At 38.4% G+C, this 15,379-nt stretch overlaps 12 non-coding genes across 12 annotated transcripts; 5 read left to right on the top strand and 7 right to left on the bottom strand.

Annotated features, from left to right (window-relative positions):
• Positions 1 to 32: 32 nt before the first annotated feature.
• Positions 33 to 104, top strand: trnam-cau. Its single transcript has one exon. It is a non-coding gene; the product is annotated as a tRNA-Met (tRNA).
• Positions 105 to 886: 782 nt separating this feature from the next.
• Positions 887 to 960, top strand: trnan-auu. The gene has a single exon. It is a non-coding gene; the product is annotated as a tRNA-Asn (tRNA).
• Positions 961 to 1,895: 935 nt separating this feature from the next.
• Positions 1,896 to 1,978, bottom strand: trnal-cag. Its single transcript has one exon. It is a non-coding gene; the product is annotated as a tRNA-Leu (tRNA).
• A 179-nt stretch (positions 1,979 to 2,157) lies between these two features.
• On the top strand, positions 2,158 to 2,231 carry trnat-agu. Its single transcript has one exon. It is a non-coding gene; the product is annotated as a tRNA-Thr (tRNA).
• A 277-nt stretch (positions 2,232 to 2,508) lies between these two features.
• trnam-cau lies at positions 2,509 to 2,580 on the bottom strand. Its single transcript has one exon. It is a non-coding gene; the product is annotated as a tRNA-Met (tRNA).
• Positions 2,581 to 3,165: 585 nt separating this feature from the next.
• Positions 3,166 to 3,248, bottom strand: trnal-cag. Its single transcript has one exon. It is a non-coding gene; the product is annotated as a tRNA-Leu (tRNA).
• Positions 3,249 to 3,427: 179 nt separating this feature from the next.
• Positions 3,428 to 3,501, top strand: trnat-agu. The gene has a single exon. It is a non-coding gene; the product is annotated as a tRNA-Thr (tRNA).
• Positions 3,502 to 3,778: 277 nt separating this feature from the next.
• Positions 3,779 to 3,850, bottom strand: trnam-cau. Its single transcript has one exon. It is a non-coding gene; the product is annotated as a tRNA-Met (tRNA).
• Positions 3,851 to 4,435: 585 nt separating this feature from the next.
• On the bottom strand, positions 4,436 to 4,518 carry trnal-cag. Its single transcript has one exon. It is a non-coding gene; the product is annotated as a tRNA-Leu (tRNA).
• A 179-nt stretch (positions 4,519 to 4,697) lies between these two features.
• Positions 4,698 to 4,771, top strand: trnat-agu. Its single transcript has one exon. It is a non-coding gene; the product is annotated as a tRNA-Thr (tRNA).
• A 277-nt stretch (positions 4,772 to 5,048) lies between these two features.
• trnam-cau lies at positions 5,049 to 5,120 on the bottom strand. Its single transcript has one exon. It is a non-coding gene; the product is annotated as a tRNA-Met (tRNA).
• A 1,749-nt stretch (positions 5,121 to 6,869) lies between these two features.
• trnal-cag lies at positions 6,870 to 6,952 on the bottom strand. The gene has a single exon. It is a non-coding gene; the product is annotated as a tRNA-Leu (tRNA).
• Positions 6,953 to 15,379: the final 8,427 nt, after the last annotated feature.

Genomic DNA, 15,379 nt, shown 5'->3' with positions numbered 1-15,379 from the left:
ACATTTTTGACAGCGTTGGATTCAAAGAGGTGAGCAGAGTGGCGCAGCGGAAGCGTGCTGGGCCCATAACCCAGAGGTCGATGGATCGAAACCATCCTCTGCTAATTGTAAAAGCTTTGGGTCAGTAGGGTCCTTGTCCTTTCCATCCTTATTCAGAAGGAAACACGTTCACAAGACTAAGCATCCATTATCGAAAATGTTAAATTGCTTAACTCTTTAGTGCCAAAGTGGACACTATATTGTGTCGCAAGAAGCTTTTGCAAACATTGTTGCAATACCGAGGCTTGACAACTTTTTGGTTTCAATTAACTCCTTAGGGTATCTGGAACCTTTATGACTTATTCAAGTAGGCCAAAGAGAGAGCATGTCTGTGCTACAATAAGGCACTGCTGGGATTTGAACCCTAGGATCTCCTGTTTACTAGACAGGCACTTTAACCAACTAAGCTACATCAACCTCTTAAATAGTTCTTCTTTTAATCAAAGTAGGGGATATTCCAGTTTGCTTTACCTGTGGAATGAGGTAAAACAACCCGGGGAAGTGCGAGGGGCTGTTCATTAATGGGTCAGTTAATTAACCTCTTAAGCCCGGCGATCCCCCCATTGGACCCCTCCCACTTTTTTTTTTTTTAGATAATGTCTCAGGGCTTCTTAAATTTATGAAACTATTAATGTGTAGCACTCTCATAATAATAATAATCTCAGCTAACTGAAGATATGAACCATTTTTAGCTAAAAGAAACACAACAGTAATACCAAGCCTTAGAATTAGCATTTTGCGAAAAAATGCTAACTAATGCACTTCCCGGGGTTGTTTTACCTCCTTCCACAGGTAAAGCAAACTGGAATATCCCCTACTTTGATTAAAAAGAAGAACTATTTAAGAGGTTGCTGTGGCTTAGTTTGTTAAAGTGCCTGTCTATTAAACAGGAGATCCTGGGTTCAAATCCCAGCAGTGCCTTATTGTAGCACAGACATGCTCTCTCTTTGGCCTACTTGAATAAGTCATAAAGGTTCCAGATACCCAAAGGAGTTAATTGAAACCAAAAAGTTGTCAAGCCTCGGTATTGCAACAATGTTTGCAAAAGCTTCTTGCGACACAATATAGTGTCCACTTTGGCACTAAAGAGTTAAGCAATTTAACATTTTCGATAATGGATGCTTTGTCTTGTAAACGTGTTTCCTTCTGAATAAGGATGGAAAGGTCAAGGACCCTACTGACCCAAAGCTTTTACAATTAGCAGAGGATGGTTTCGATCCATCGACCTCTGGGTTATGGGCCCAGCACGCTTCCGCTGCGCAACTCTGCTCACCTCTTTGAATCCAACGCTGTCAAAAATGTGGATGACGGATTGTTTGAACATTTGGAACCTGGGAGAACCGACATTTCAGCAGCTTCCATGTTGGATTTTGGAACCAGGATAGCTAACAGGTGTGTTTTAACCATGTGCTGTACGTGTCATTTTAGTGTGTTAGCAACTGAAAAAAACTGTAATCATTGAAAAAGATGACTTTTTTTCACAATATTAACAATATTATGTTACTGTTCCAAACCCAGGTTATTTGTGTTGTGTTGCTTTACTCGATATGACTATTTTTCGACTGTTGCCGGGCAGAATAGAGGTGAAAAAAAATGAACTGGTTTGGGCTAAATAAAAACAAAGTCCGCATATACTTGTTTTTCTCGGTCTATTTAGAGTCACCTTGTAGATCCTTGTAGGTTTTTCTGTGTCTTTTTTTTGTAGTAACCAAGTCAGCAGCAGCATTTAACATTTAGCATTTAACCAATACAGCTCTTGCAACACTGGATTTGGTCATGGGCTGTCTTGTAACAATATGCTTACATTTCTTTCCCAAGATCATGTCTCACTGAATGTTACAGTGAAAAACACCATTTGTCAGAAGTTTGATTCGAACCCACGCCTCCAGAGGAGACTGCGACCTGAACGCAGTGCCTTAGACCGCTCGGCCATCCTGACTGAAAAAGACAATTCTACAGTACATTTTGCCTGAAAAATAAAACTCAGAAATGTTCATTAATGAACTGACCCATTAATGAACAGCCCCTCGCACTTCCCCGGGTTGTTTTATCTCATTCCACAGGTAAAGCAAACTGGAATATCCCCTACTTTGATTCAAAAGAAGAACTATTTAAGAGGGTGCTGTGGCTTAGTTGGTTAAAGTGCCTGTCTAGTAAACAGGAGATCCTGGGTTCAAATCCCAGCAGTGCCTTATTGTAGCACAGATATGCTCTCTCTTTGGCCTACTTGAATAAGTCATAAAGGTTCCAGATACCCTAAGGAGTTAATTGAAACCAAAAAGTTGTCAAGCCTTGGTATTGCAACAATGTTTGCAAAAGCTTCTTGCGACACAATATAGTGTCCACTTTGGCACTAAAGAGTTAAGCAATTTAACATTTTCGATAATGGATGCTTTGTCTTGTGAACGTGTTTCCTTCTGAATAAGGATGGAAAGGACAAGGACCCTACTGACCCAAAGCTTTTACAATTAGCAGAGGATGGTTTCGATCCATCGACCTCTGGGTTATGGGCCCAGCACGCTTCCGCTGCGCCACTCTGCTCACCTCTTTGAATCCAACGCTGTCAAAAATGTGGATGACGGATTGTTTGAACATTTGGAACCTGGGAGAACCGACATTTCAGCAGCTTCCATGTTGGATTTTGGAACCAGGATAGCTAACAGGTGTGTTTTAACCATGTGCTGTACATGTCATTTTAGTGTGTTAGCAACTGAAAAAAACTGTAATCATTGAAAAAGATGACTTTTTTTCACAATATTAACAATATTATGTTACTGTTCCAAACCCAGGTTATTTGTGTTGTGTTGCTTTACTCGATATGACTATTTTTCGACTGTTGCCGGGCAGAATAGAGGTGAAAAAAATGAACTGGTTTGGGCTAAATAAAAACAAAGTCCGCATATACTTGTTTTTCTCGGTCTATTTAGAGTCACCTTGTAGATCCTTGTAGGTTTTTCTGTGTCTTTTTTTTGTAGTAACCAAGTCAGCAGCAGCATTTAACATTTAGCATTTAACCAATACAGCTCTTGCAACACTGGATTTGGTCATGGGCTGTCTTGTAACAATATGCTTACATTTCTTTCCCAAGATCATGTCTCACTGAATGTTACAGTGAAAAACACCATTTGTCAGAAGTTTGATTCGAACCCACGCCTCCAGAGGAGACTGCGACCTGAACGCAGTGCCTTAGACCGCTCGGCCATCCTGACTGAAAAAGACAATTCTACAGTACATTTTGCCTGAAAAATAAAACTCAGAAATGTTCATTAATTAACTGACCCATTAATGAACAGCCCCTCGCACTTCCCCGGGTTGTTTTATCTCATTCCACAGGTAAAGCAAACTGGAATATCCCCTACTTTGATTCAAAAGAAGAACTATTTAAGAGGGTGCTGTGGCTTAGTTGGTTAAAGTGCCTGTCTAGTAAACAGGAGATCCTGGGTTCAAATCCCAGCAGTGCCTTATTGTAGCACAGATATGCTCTCTCTTTGGCCTACTTGAATAAGTCATAAAGGTTCCAGATACCCTAAGGAGTTAATTGAAACCAAAAAGTTGTCAAGCCTCGGTATTGCAACAATGTTTGCAAAAGCTTCTTGCGACACAATATAGTGTCCACTTTGGCACTAAAGAGTTAAGCAATTTAACATTTTCGATAATGGATGCTTTGTCTTGTGAACGTGTTTCCTTCTGAATAAGGATGGAAAGGACAAGGACCCTACTGACCCAAAGCTTTTACAATTAGCAGAGGATGGTTTCGATCCATCGACCTCTGGGTTATGGGCCCAGCACGCTTCCGCTGCGCCACTCTGCTCACCTCTTTGAATCCAACGCTGTCAAAAATGTGGATGACGGATTGTTTGAACATTTGGAACCTGGGAGAACCGACATTTCAGCAGCTTCCATGTTGGATTTTGGAACCAGGATAGCTAACAGGTGTGTTTTAACCATGTGCTGTACGTGTCATTTTAGTGTGTTAGCAACTGAAAAAAACTGTAATCATTGAAAAAGATGACTTTTTTTCACAATATTAACAATATTATGTTACTGTTCCAAACCCAGGTTATTTGTGTTGTGTTGCTTTACTCGATATGACTATTTTTCGACTGTTGCCGGGCAGAATAGAGGTGAAAAAAATGAACTGGTTTGGGCTAAATAAAAACAAAGTCCGCATATACTTGTTTTTCTCGGTCTATTTAGAGTCACCTTGTAGATCCTTGTAGGTTTTTCTGTGTCTTTTTTTTGTAGTAACCAAGTCAGCAGCAGCATTTAGCATTTAGCATTTAACCAATACAGCTCTTGCAACACTGGATTTGGTCATGGGCTGTCTTGTAACAATATGCTTACATTTCTTTCCCAAGATCATGTCTCACTGAATGTTACAGTGAAAAACACCATTTGTCAGAAGTGTGATTCGAACCCACGCCTCCAGAGGAGACTGCGACCTGAACGCAGTGCCTTAGACCACTCGGCCATCCTGACTGAAAAAGACAATTCTACAGTACATTTTGCCTGAAAAATAAAACTCAGAAATGTTCATTAATTAACTGACCCATTAATGAACAGCCCCTCGCACTTCCCCGGGTTGTTTTATCTCATTCCACAGGTAAAGCAAACTGGAATATCCCCTACTTTGATTCAAAAGAAGAACTATTTAAGAGGGTGCTGTGGCTTAGTTGGTTAAAGTGCCTGTCTAGTAAACAGGAGATCCTGGGTTCAAATCCCAGCAGTGCCTTATTGTAGCACAGATATGCTCTCTCTTTGGCCTACTTGAATAAGTCATAAAGGTTCCAGATACCCTAAGGAGTTAATTGAAACCAAAAAGTTGTCAAGCCTCGGTATTGCAACAATGTTTGCAAAAGCTTCTTGCGACACAATATAGTGTCCACTTTGGCACTAAAGAGTTAAGCAATTTAACATTTTCGATAATGGATGCTTTGTCTTGTGAACGTGTTTCCTTCTGAATAAGGATGGAAAGGACAAGGACCCTACTGACCCAAAGCTTTTACAATTAGCAGAGGATGGTTTCGATCCATCGACCTCTGGGTTATGGGCCCAGCACGCTTCCGCTGCGCCACTCTGCTCACCTCTTTGAATCCAACGCTGTCAAAAATGTGGATGACGGATTGTTTGAACCTTTGGAACCTGGGAGAACTGACATTTCAGCAGCTTACATGTTGGATTTTGGAACCAGGATAGCTAACAGGTGTGTTTTAACCATGTGCTGTACGTGTCATTTTAGTGTGTTAGCAACTGAAAAAAACTGTAATCATTGAAAAAGATGACTTTTTTTCACAATATTAACCTGTTTCACGCCTTCCCCCCGGTACCGGGCGGATAAACGCGTCATTTGCAGGAAACAACGTCTAAGGAATCTTAATATTGAATAAAACTATGAATGTGTTATATCCATGTAACGGGAAGAAACTCAGCTAACTGATCTTTTTAATTTTTTTTTTCAAAAAAAACCCACAATGCTAGCACTCAGCCTCTGAATTAGTCTCGATCGAAAAAACGGGACCGACAAAGGCACATAAACTCACTCAGAACTCCCTTATTACTTATCCTAGATGCACAACCAAACACTATTTTTTGGTGTCCTGGAGACACTGAATCTAACGGTGCCCACCTCAACACTCAGTGATAAACATTCGCGACGCTATCAACGAAAGCGTACATCATCACATGTGGAGCCAAGAAGCTAAACATGTAAATATGGCTTACCTTGGTCAAAAGTGGTCTTCAATGGCATTAAAACGATAAAAAAACGATGCTGCAGTTAATCCATAGGTTCATCCTATGTGTCTGTGCCTTCTTTGAAATTATTTCTGATAATCCATAAGCAATACAACTGCGTTTTAGTTTCCAAACTCCAGAAGGAGACATTCCTCCAGTTTAGTTTCGCTTTCCACACGCGAAGCGGCAAAAATTTTTCTTTACAATGTGTGTCTATGTGAGTCTCCTCCTTCGATTCTATTGGCACTAACGGTCACAAGGGTATGTCAACCAACCAGATCGAGCAAGGGGGGCCAGAGATAGGTCAAATCCACCCAAATGACCCCAGATGGCCCAGTTTTTGGCTAAATCTCTCTAAAAAGGTCACATTTCACTTGTTTTGCATCAATCTTGATACAGGGTACTTATTATATGTTGTACTTTGGATTCCTAAAGCTTTTAGTCTACTAACCCATCATCCAAGGGTAGTTTTCACTATCTGTAAAAAATAATTTTTGGACGGACACTATAATTTACAGTTTTTTACTATGTAAAATCTGAATTTTCTTTAAAATAAAAAACATTTATATTGATTCTGACACTTCTACATCCAACTCACAGGTTTATCATTACTTTGAGAAAAGATTATTAATTTAACCCTTTTAGAAGGGAAGATATGGTCATTTGTTCTGGGAATGTCATTTTCGAGCCTGAGACCTGAAAAACAGGCTCAGAGTGGAACAGGTTAACAATATTATGTTACTGTTCCAAACCCAGGTTATTTGTATTTTGTGTTGCTTTACTCGATATGACTATTTTTCGACTGTTGCCGGGCAGAATAGAGGTGAAAAAAAATGAACTGGTTTGGGCTAAATAAAAACAAAGTCCGCATATACTTGTTTTTCTCGGTCTATTTAGAGTCACCTTGTCGATCCTTGTAGGTTTTTCTGTGTCTTTTTTTTTGTAGTAACCAAGTCAGCAGCAGCATTTAGCATTTAGCATTTAACCAATACAGCTCTTGCAACACTGGATTTGGTCATGGGCTGTCTTGTAACAATATGCTTACATTTCTTTCCCAAGATCATGTCTCACTGAATGTTACAGTGAAAAACACCATTTGTCAGAAGTGGGATTCGAACCCACGCCTCCAGAGGAGACTGCGACCTGAACGCAGCGCCTTAGACCGCTCAGCCATCCTGACTGAAAAAGACAATTCTACAGTACATTTTGCCTGAAAAATAAAACTCAGAAATGTTCATTAATTAACTGACCCATTTATAATAATATATTATATATATATTATAATTTAGTTGAATTAAGAGTGCGAGTCTCTACATTTAGGTTAGTTATTATAGCTTTATTTCTTTTGTAATTATTAAATATAAAACACAGAATTTGTGTGACTATATTAAACTGCCTCTGGCAGTGTGCATTAATTGTTTTGAAATTAGTGTAGATGTCTTAGATATTATATTATTATTACAGTTATTACTCAATGAGCAAAAAAAATAATTATTTAATAATAATAATATAACAATATAATATCTGAGACATCCACTATAATTTCAAAACAATTCATTACTACTGCCAGAGGTTGGTTTCGAACCCCGACCTCCCACGCCAAGGGGTGAAACTTATCAACCAACGCCACCCTGTCACCTAAAGCTCATTGAGCATAAGTCTCCTATATAGTACAATAACGGGACATTTCCCTTTCTTTTCTCCATCAAAAATGAAAAACGATCCATCAAATCACATCCACAGATCAAGACGAAGCGAATGGAAGTACTCCCGTAGACCTAGCGTGGGGAAATGTTTGCGAAAAACGTGTGTGAAATGTCCGAAAACAAACCAATGTCTGTGAATCTATAGATTTCTCAGTAGAGAAACGGGACATTTATCTGTCTTATCCACCCTCAAAATGGAGAAACGATCCATCAAATCACACCTACAGATCAAGACAAAGCTAAAGGAAGTACTCCCGGACACCTAGCATGTGAAAATGTTTGCGAAAAACGTATGTGAAGTGTCCAAAAACTGAGCTATGGCTGTGAATCTCATCCTCCTTTCTCCTCAGGTCACCAGTTTCACACACGTTTTTCGCAAACATTTCCCCACGCTTGGTCTCCGGGAGTACTTCCATTCGCTTTGTCTTGATCTGTAGATGTTATTTGATGGATAATTTGTTAATTTTGAGGGTGGAAAAGACAGATAAATGTCCCGTTTCTCTACTGAGAAATCTATAGATTCACAGACATTGCTCCGTTTTCGGACATTTCACACACGTTTTTCGCAAACATTCTCACATGCGAGGCATCTGGGAGTACTTCCATTCGCTTCGTCTTGATCTGTAGATGTGATTTGATGGATCCTTTTTCATTTTTGATGGAGAAAAAGAAAGGGAAATGTCCCGTTACTGTACTATATAGGAGACTTATGCTCAATGAGCTTTAGGCGACAGGGTGGCGTTGGTTTGATAAGTTTCGCCCCTTGGCGTGGGAGGTCCGGGTTCAAAACCAGCCTCTGGCAGTGTGAATTAATTGTTTTGAAATTAAAGTGGATGTGTCAGATATTATATTATTATTATTAAATAATTATTTATATATAATAAATGTCCCGTTTCTGTACTGAGAAATCTATATAGATTCGCAGCCTTTAGAAAAGACAGACTGAGAAATCAATATAGCAGACTTGTCCTCAAACATGTTCAAGCGGCAGGGTGGCAAAGATGGGTAAGCCTTGCTCCTTGCTGCGGGAGGTCCGGGTTCGAATCTCCTCTCAGACAACAATTATAATTATTATTATAATAATACATTATATATATATTATAATTTAGTTGAATTAAGAGTGCGAGTCTCTACATTTAGGTTAGTTATTATAGCTTTATTTCTTTTGTAATTATTAAATATAAAACACAGAATTTGTGTGACTATATTAAACTGCCTCTGGCAGTGTGCATTAATTGTTTTGAAATTAGTGTAGATGTCTTAGATATTATATTATTATTACAGTTATTACTCAATGAGCAAAAAAAATAATTATTTAATAATAATAATATAACAATATAATATCTGAGACATCCACTATAATTTCAAAACAATTAATTCCTACTGCCAGAGGTTGGTTTTGAACCCCGACCTCCCACGCCAAGGGGCGAAACTTATCAACCAACGCCACCCTGTCGCCTAAAGCTCATTGAGCATAAGTCTCCTATATAGTACAATAACGGGACATTTCCCTTTCTTTTCTCCATCAAAAATGGAAAACGATCCATCAAATCACATCTACAGATCAAGACGAAGCGAATGGAAGTACTCCCGTAGACCTAGCGTGGGGAAATGTTTGCGAAAAACGTGTGTGAAATGTCCGAAAACAAACCAATGTCTGTGAATCTATAGATTTCTCAGTAGAGAAACGGGACATTTATCTGTCTTATCCACCCTCAAAATGGAGAAACGATCCATCAAATCACACTTACAGATCAAGACGAAGCTAAAGGAAGTACTCCCGGACACCTAGCATGTGAAAATGTTTGCGAAAAACGTATGTGAAGTGTCCAAAAACTGAGCTATGGCTGTGAATCTCATCCTCCTTTCTCCTCAGGTCACCAGTTTCACACACGTTTTTCGCAAACATTTCCCCACGCTTGGTCTCCGGGAGTACTTCCATTCGCTTTGTCTTGATCTGTAGATGTTATTTGATGGATCATTTGTTAATTTTGAGGGTGGAAAAGACAGATAAATGTCCCGTTTCTCTACTGAGAAATCTATAGATTCACAGACATTGCTCCGTTTTCGGACATTTCACACACGTTTTTCGCAAACATTCTCACATGCGAGGCGTCTGGGAGTACTTCCATTCGCTTCGTCTTGATCTGTAGATGTGATTTGATGGATCCTTTTTCATTTTTGATGGAGAAAAAGAAAGGGAAATGTCCCGTTACTGTACTATATAGGAGACTTATGCTCAATGAGCTTTAGGCGACAGGGTGGCGTTGGTTGATAAGTTTCGCCCCTTGGCGTGGGAGGTCCGGGTTCAAAACCAGCCTCTGGCAGTGTGAATTAATTGTTTTGAAATTAAAGTGGATGTGTCAGATATTATATTATTATTATTAAATAATTATTTATATATAATAAATGTCCCGTTTCTGTACTGAGAAATCTATATAGATTCGCAGCCTTTAGAAAAGACAGACTGAGAAATCAATATAGCAGACTTGTCCTCAAACATGTTCAAGCGGCAGGGTAGCAAAGATGGGTAAGCCTTGCTCCTTGCTGCGGGAGGTCCGGGTTCGAATCTCCTCTCAGACAACAATTATAATTATTATTATAATAATATATTATATATATATTATAATTTAGTTGAATTAAGAGTGCGAGTCTCTACATTTAGATTAGTTATTATAGCTTTATTTCTTTTGTAATTATTAAATATAAAACACAGAATTTGTGTGACTATATTAAACTGCCTCTGGCAGTGTGCATTAATTGTTTTGAAATTAGTGTAGATGTCTTAGATATTATATTATTATTACAGTTATTACTCAATGAGCAAAAAAAATAATTATTTAATAATAATAATATAACAATATAATATCTGAGACATCCACTATAATTTCAAAACAATTAATTCTACTGCCAGAGGTTGGTTTCGAACCCCGACCTCCCACGCCAAGGGGTGAAACTTATCAACCAACGCCACCCTGTCGCCTAAAGCTCATTGAGCATAAGTCTCCTATATAGTACAATAACGGGACATTTCCCTTTCTTTTCTCCATCAAAAATGAAAAACGATCCATCAAATCACATCTACAGATCAAGACGAAGCGAATGGAAGTACTCCCGTAGACCTAGCGTGGGGAAATGTTTGCGAAAAACGTGTGTGAAATGTCCGAAAACAAACCAATGTCTGTGAATCTATAGATTTCTCAGTAGAGAAACGGGACATTTATCTGTCTTATCCACCCTCAAAATGGAGAAACGATCCATCAAATCACACCTACAGATCAAGACGAAGCTAAAGGAAGTACTCCGGACACCTAGCATGTGAAAATGTTTGCGAAAAACGTATGTGAAGTGTCCAAAAAACTGAGCTATGGCTGTGAATCTCATCCTCCTTTCTCCTCAGGTCACCAGTTTCACACACGTTTTTCGCAAACATTTCCCCACGCTTGGTCTCCGGGAGTACTTCCATTCGCTTTGTCTTTATCTGTAGATGTTATTTGATGGATCATTTGTTAATTTTGAGGGTGGAAAAGACAGATAAATGTCCCGTTTCTCTACTGAGAAATCTATAGATTCACAGACATTGCTCCGTTTTCGGACATTTCACACACGTTTTTCGCAAACATTCTCACATGCGAGGCGTCTGGGAGTACTTCCATTCGCTTCGTCTTGATCTGTAGATGTGATTTGATGGATCCATTTTCATTTTTGATGGAGAAAAAGAAAGGGAATGTCCCGTTACTGTACTATATAGGAGACTTATGCTCAATGAGCTTTAGGCGACAGGGTGGCGTTGGTTGATAATTTTCGCCCCTTGGCGTGGGAGGTCCGAGTTCAAAACCAGCCTCTGGCAGTGTGAATTAATTGTTTTGAAATTAAAGTGGATGTGTCAGATATTATATTATTATATTAAATAATTATTTATATATAATAAATGTCCCGTTTCTGTACTGAGAAATCTATATAGATTCGCAGCCTTTAGAAAAGACAGACTGAGAAATCAATATAGCAGACTTGTCCTCAAACATGTTCAAGCGGCAGGGTAGCGAAGATGGGTAAGCCTTGCTCCTTGCTGCGGGAGGTCCGGGTTTCGAATCTCCTCTCAGACAACAATTATAATTATTATTATAATAAAATTATTAATATATATTATAATTTAGTTGAATTAAGAGTGCGAGTCTCTACATTTAGATTAGTTATATAGCTTTATTTCTTTTGTAATTATTAAATATAAAACACAGAATTTGTGTGACTATATTAAACTGCCTCTGGCAGTAGGAATTAATTGTTTTGAAATTATAGTGGATGTCTCAGATATTATATTGTTATATTACAGTTATTACTCAATGAGCAAAAAAAATAATTATTTAATATATAATATAACAATATAATATCTGAGACATCCACTATAATTTCAAAACAATTAATTCCTACTGCCAGAGGTTGGTTCGAACCCCGACCTCCCACGCCAAGGGGTGAAACTTATCAACCAACGCCACCCTGTCGCCTAAAGCTCATTGAGCATAAGTCTCCTATATAGTACAATAACGGGACATTTCCCTTTCTTTTCTCCATCAAAAATGAAAAACGATCAATCAAATCACATCTACAGATCAAGACGAAGCGAATGGAAGTACTCCCGTAGACCTAGCGGGGAAATGTTTGCGAAAAACGTGTGTGAAATGTCCGAAAACAAACCAATGTCTGTGAATCTATAGATTTCTCAGTAGAGAAACGGGACATTTATCTGTCTTATCCACCCTCAAAATGGAGAAACGATCCATCAAATCACACTTACAGATCAAGACGAAGCTAAAGGAAGTACTCCCGGACACCTAGCATGTGAAAATGTTTGCGAAAAACGTATGTGAAGTGTCCAAAAACTGAGCTATGGCTGTGAATCTCATCCTCTCTCAGGTCACCAGTTTCACACACGTTTTTCGCAAACATTTCCCCACGCTTGGTCTCCGGGAGTACTTCCATTCGCTTTGTCTTTATCTGTAGATGTTATTTGATGGATCATTTGTTAATTTTGAGGGTGGAAAAGACAGAGAAATGTCCCGTTTCTCTACTGAGAAATCTATAGATTCACAGACATTGCTCCGTTTTCGGACATTTCACACACGTTTTTCGCAAACATTCTCACATGCGAGGCGTCTGGGAGTACTTCCATTCGCTTCGTCTTGATCTGTAGATGTGATTTGATGGATCCATTTTCATTTTTGATGGAGAAAAAGAAAGGGAAATGTCCCGTTACTGTACTATATAGGAGACTTATGCTCAATGAGCTTTAGGCGACAGGGTGGCGTTGGTTGATAAGTTTCGCCCCTTGGCGTGGGAGGTCCGGGTTCAAAACCAGCCTCTGGCAGTGTGAATTAATTGTTTTGAAATTAAAGTGGATGTGTCAGATATTATATATAAATAATTATTTAATAATAATAAATGTCCCGTTTCTGTACTGAGAAATCTATATAGATTCGCAGCCTTTAGAAAAGACAGACTGAGAAATCAATATAGCAGACTTGTCCTCAAACATGTTCAAGCGGCAGGGTGGCGAAGATGGGTAAGCCTTGCTCCTTGCTGCGGGAGGTCCGGGTTCGAATCTCCTCTCAGACAACAATTATAATTATTATTATATATATATTATAATTTAGTTGAATTAAGAGTGCGAGTCTCTACATTTAGGTTAGTTATTATAGCTTTATTTCTTTTGTAATTATTAAATATAAAACACAGAATTTGTGTGACTATATTAAACTGCCTCTGGCAGTAGGAATTAATTGTTTTGAAATTAGTGTAGATGTCTTAGATATTATATTATTATTACAGTTATTACTCAATGAGCAAAAAAAATAATTATTTAATAATAATAATATAACAATATAATATCTGAGACATCCACTATAATTTCAAAACAATTCATTACTACTGCCAGAGGTTGGTTTCGAACCCCGACCTCCCACGCCAAGGGGTGAAACTTATCAACCAACGCCACCCTGTCACCTAAAGCTCATTGAGCATAAGTCTCCTATATAGTACAATAACGGGACATTTCCCTTTCTTTTTCTCCATCAAAATGAACAAATGATCCATCAAATCACATCTACAGATCAAGACGAAGCGAATGGAAGTACTCCCGTAGACCTAGCGTGGGGAAATGTTTGCGAAAAACGTGTGTGAAATGTCCGAAAACAAACCAATGTCTGTGAATCTATAGATTTCTCAGTAGAGAACGGGACATTTATCTGTCTTATCCACCCTCAAAATGGAGAAACGATCCATCAAATCACACCTACAGATCAAGACGAAGCGAATGGAAGTACTCCCAGATGCCTCGCATGTGAGAATGTTTGCGAAAAACGTGTGTGAAATGTCCGAAACGGAGCAATGTCTGTGAATCTATAGATTTCTCAGTAGAGAAACGGGACATTTATCTGTCTTTTCCACCCTCAAAATTAACAAATGATCCATCAAATAACATCTACAGATCAAGACGAAGCGAATGAAGTACTCCCGGAGACCAAGCGTGGGGAAATGTTTGCGAAAAACGTGTGTGAAACTGGTGACCTGAGGAGAAAGGAGGATGAGATTCACAGCCATAGCTCAGTTTTTGGACACTTCACATACGTTTTTCGCAACATTTTCACATGCTAGGTGTCCGGGAGTACTTCCTTTAGCTTCGTCCTTGATCTGTAGGTGTGATTTGATGGATCGTTTCTCCATTTTGAGGGTGGATAAGACAGATAAATGTCCCGTTTCTCTACTGAGAAATCTATAGATTCACAGACATTGGTTTGTTTTCGGACATTTCACACACGTTTTTCGCAAACATTTCCCCACGCTAGGTCTACGGGAGTACTTCCATTCGCTTCGTCTTGATCTGTAGATGTGATTTGATGGATCGTTTTTCATTTTTGATGGAGAAAGAAAGGGAAATGTCCCGTTATTGTACTATATAGGAGACTTATGCTCAATGAGCTTTAGGTGACAGGGTGGCGTTGGTTGATAAGTTTCACCCCTTGGCGTGGGAGGTCGGGGGTTCGAAACCAACCTCTGGCAGAAGTAATGAATTGTTTTGAAATTATAGTGGATGTCTCAGATATTATATTGTTATATTATTATTATTAAATAATTATTTTTTTTGCTAATAACTGTAATAATAATATAATATCTAAGACATCTACACTAATTTCAAACAATTAATGCACACTGCCAGAGGCAGTTTAATATAGTCACACAAATTCTGTGTTTTTATATTTAATAATTACAAAAGAAATAAAGCTATAATAACTAACCTAAATGTAGAGACTCGCACTCTTAATTCAACTAAATTATAATATATATATAATATATTATTATAATAATAATTATAATTGTTGTCTGAGAGGAGATTCGAACCCGGACCTCCCGCAGCAAGGAGCAAGGCTTACCCGTCTTCGCCACCCTGCCGCTTGAACATGATTGAGGACAAGTCTGCTATATTGATTTCTCAGTCTGTCTTTTCTAAAGGCTGCGAATCTATATAGATTTCTCAGTACAGAAACGGGACATTTATTATATATAAATAATTATTTAATAATAATAATATAATATCTGACACATCCACTTTAATTTCAAAACAATTAATTAATGAAGTAATGAATTGTTTTGAAATTATAGTGGATGTCTCAGATATTATATTGTTATATTATTATTATTAAATAATTATTTTTTTTGCTCATTGAGTAAGCATATTGTGCCTCATATGTACAAGGTTAACATTGAAAGTTACGATGATATGTCCCAATGCGTCTCAATGTACATGTTACTCCAGCTGCATATCAGTTTACTCCACTCAAATGGCGCAAAACTCGCGTTCCATGGACAGACGTGTAATACACTCAAATTACAATAGATGGAGCTCT

The sequence above is a fragment of the Trematomus bernacchii genome, unplaced genomic scaffold (assembly GCF_902827165.1).
Source record: "Trematomus bernacchii unplaced genomic scaffold, fTreBer1.1, whole genome shotgun sequence".
NCBI lineage: Eukaryota > Metazoa > Chordata > Actinopteri > Perciformes > Nototheniidae > Trematomus > Trematomus bernacchii.
The sequence above is the reverse complement of the archived record's forward strand: the minus strand, read 5'-3'. Positions and strand labels throughout refer to the sequence as shown.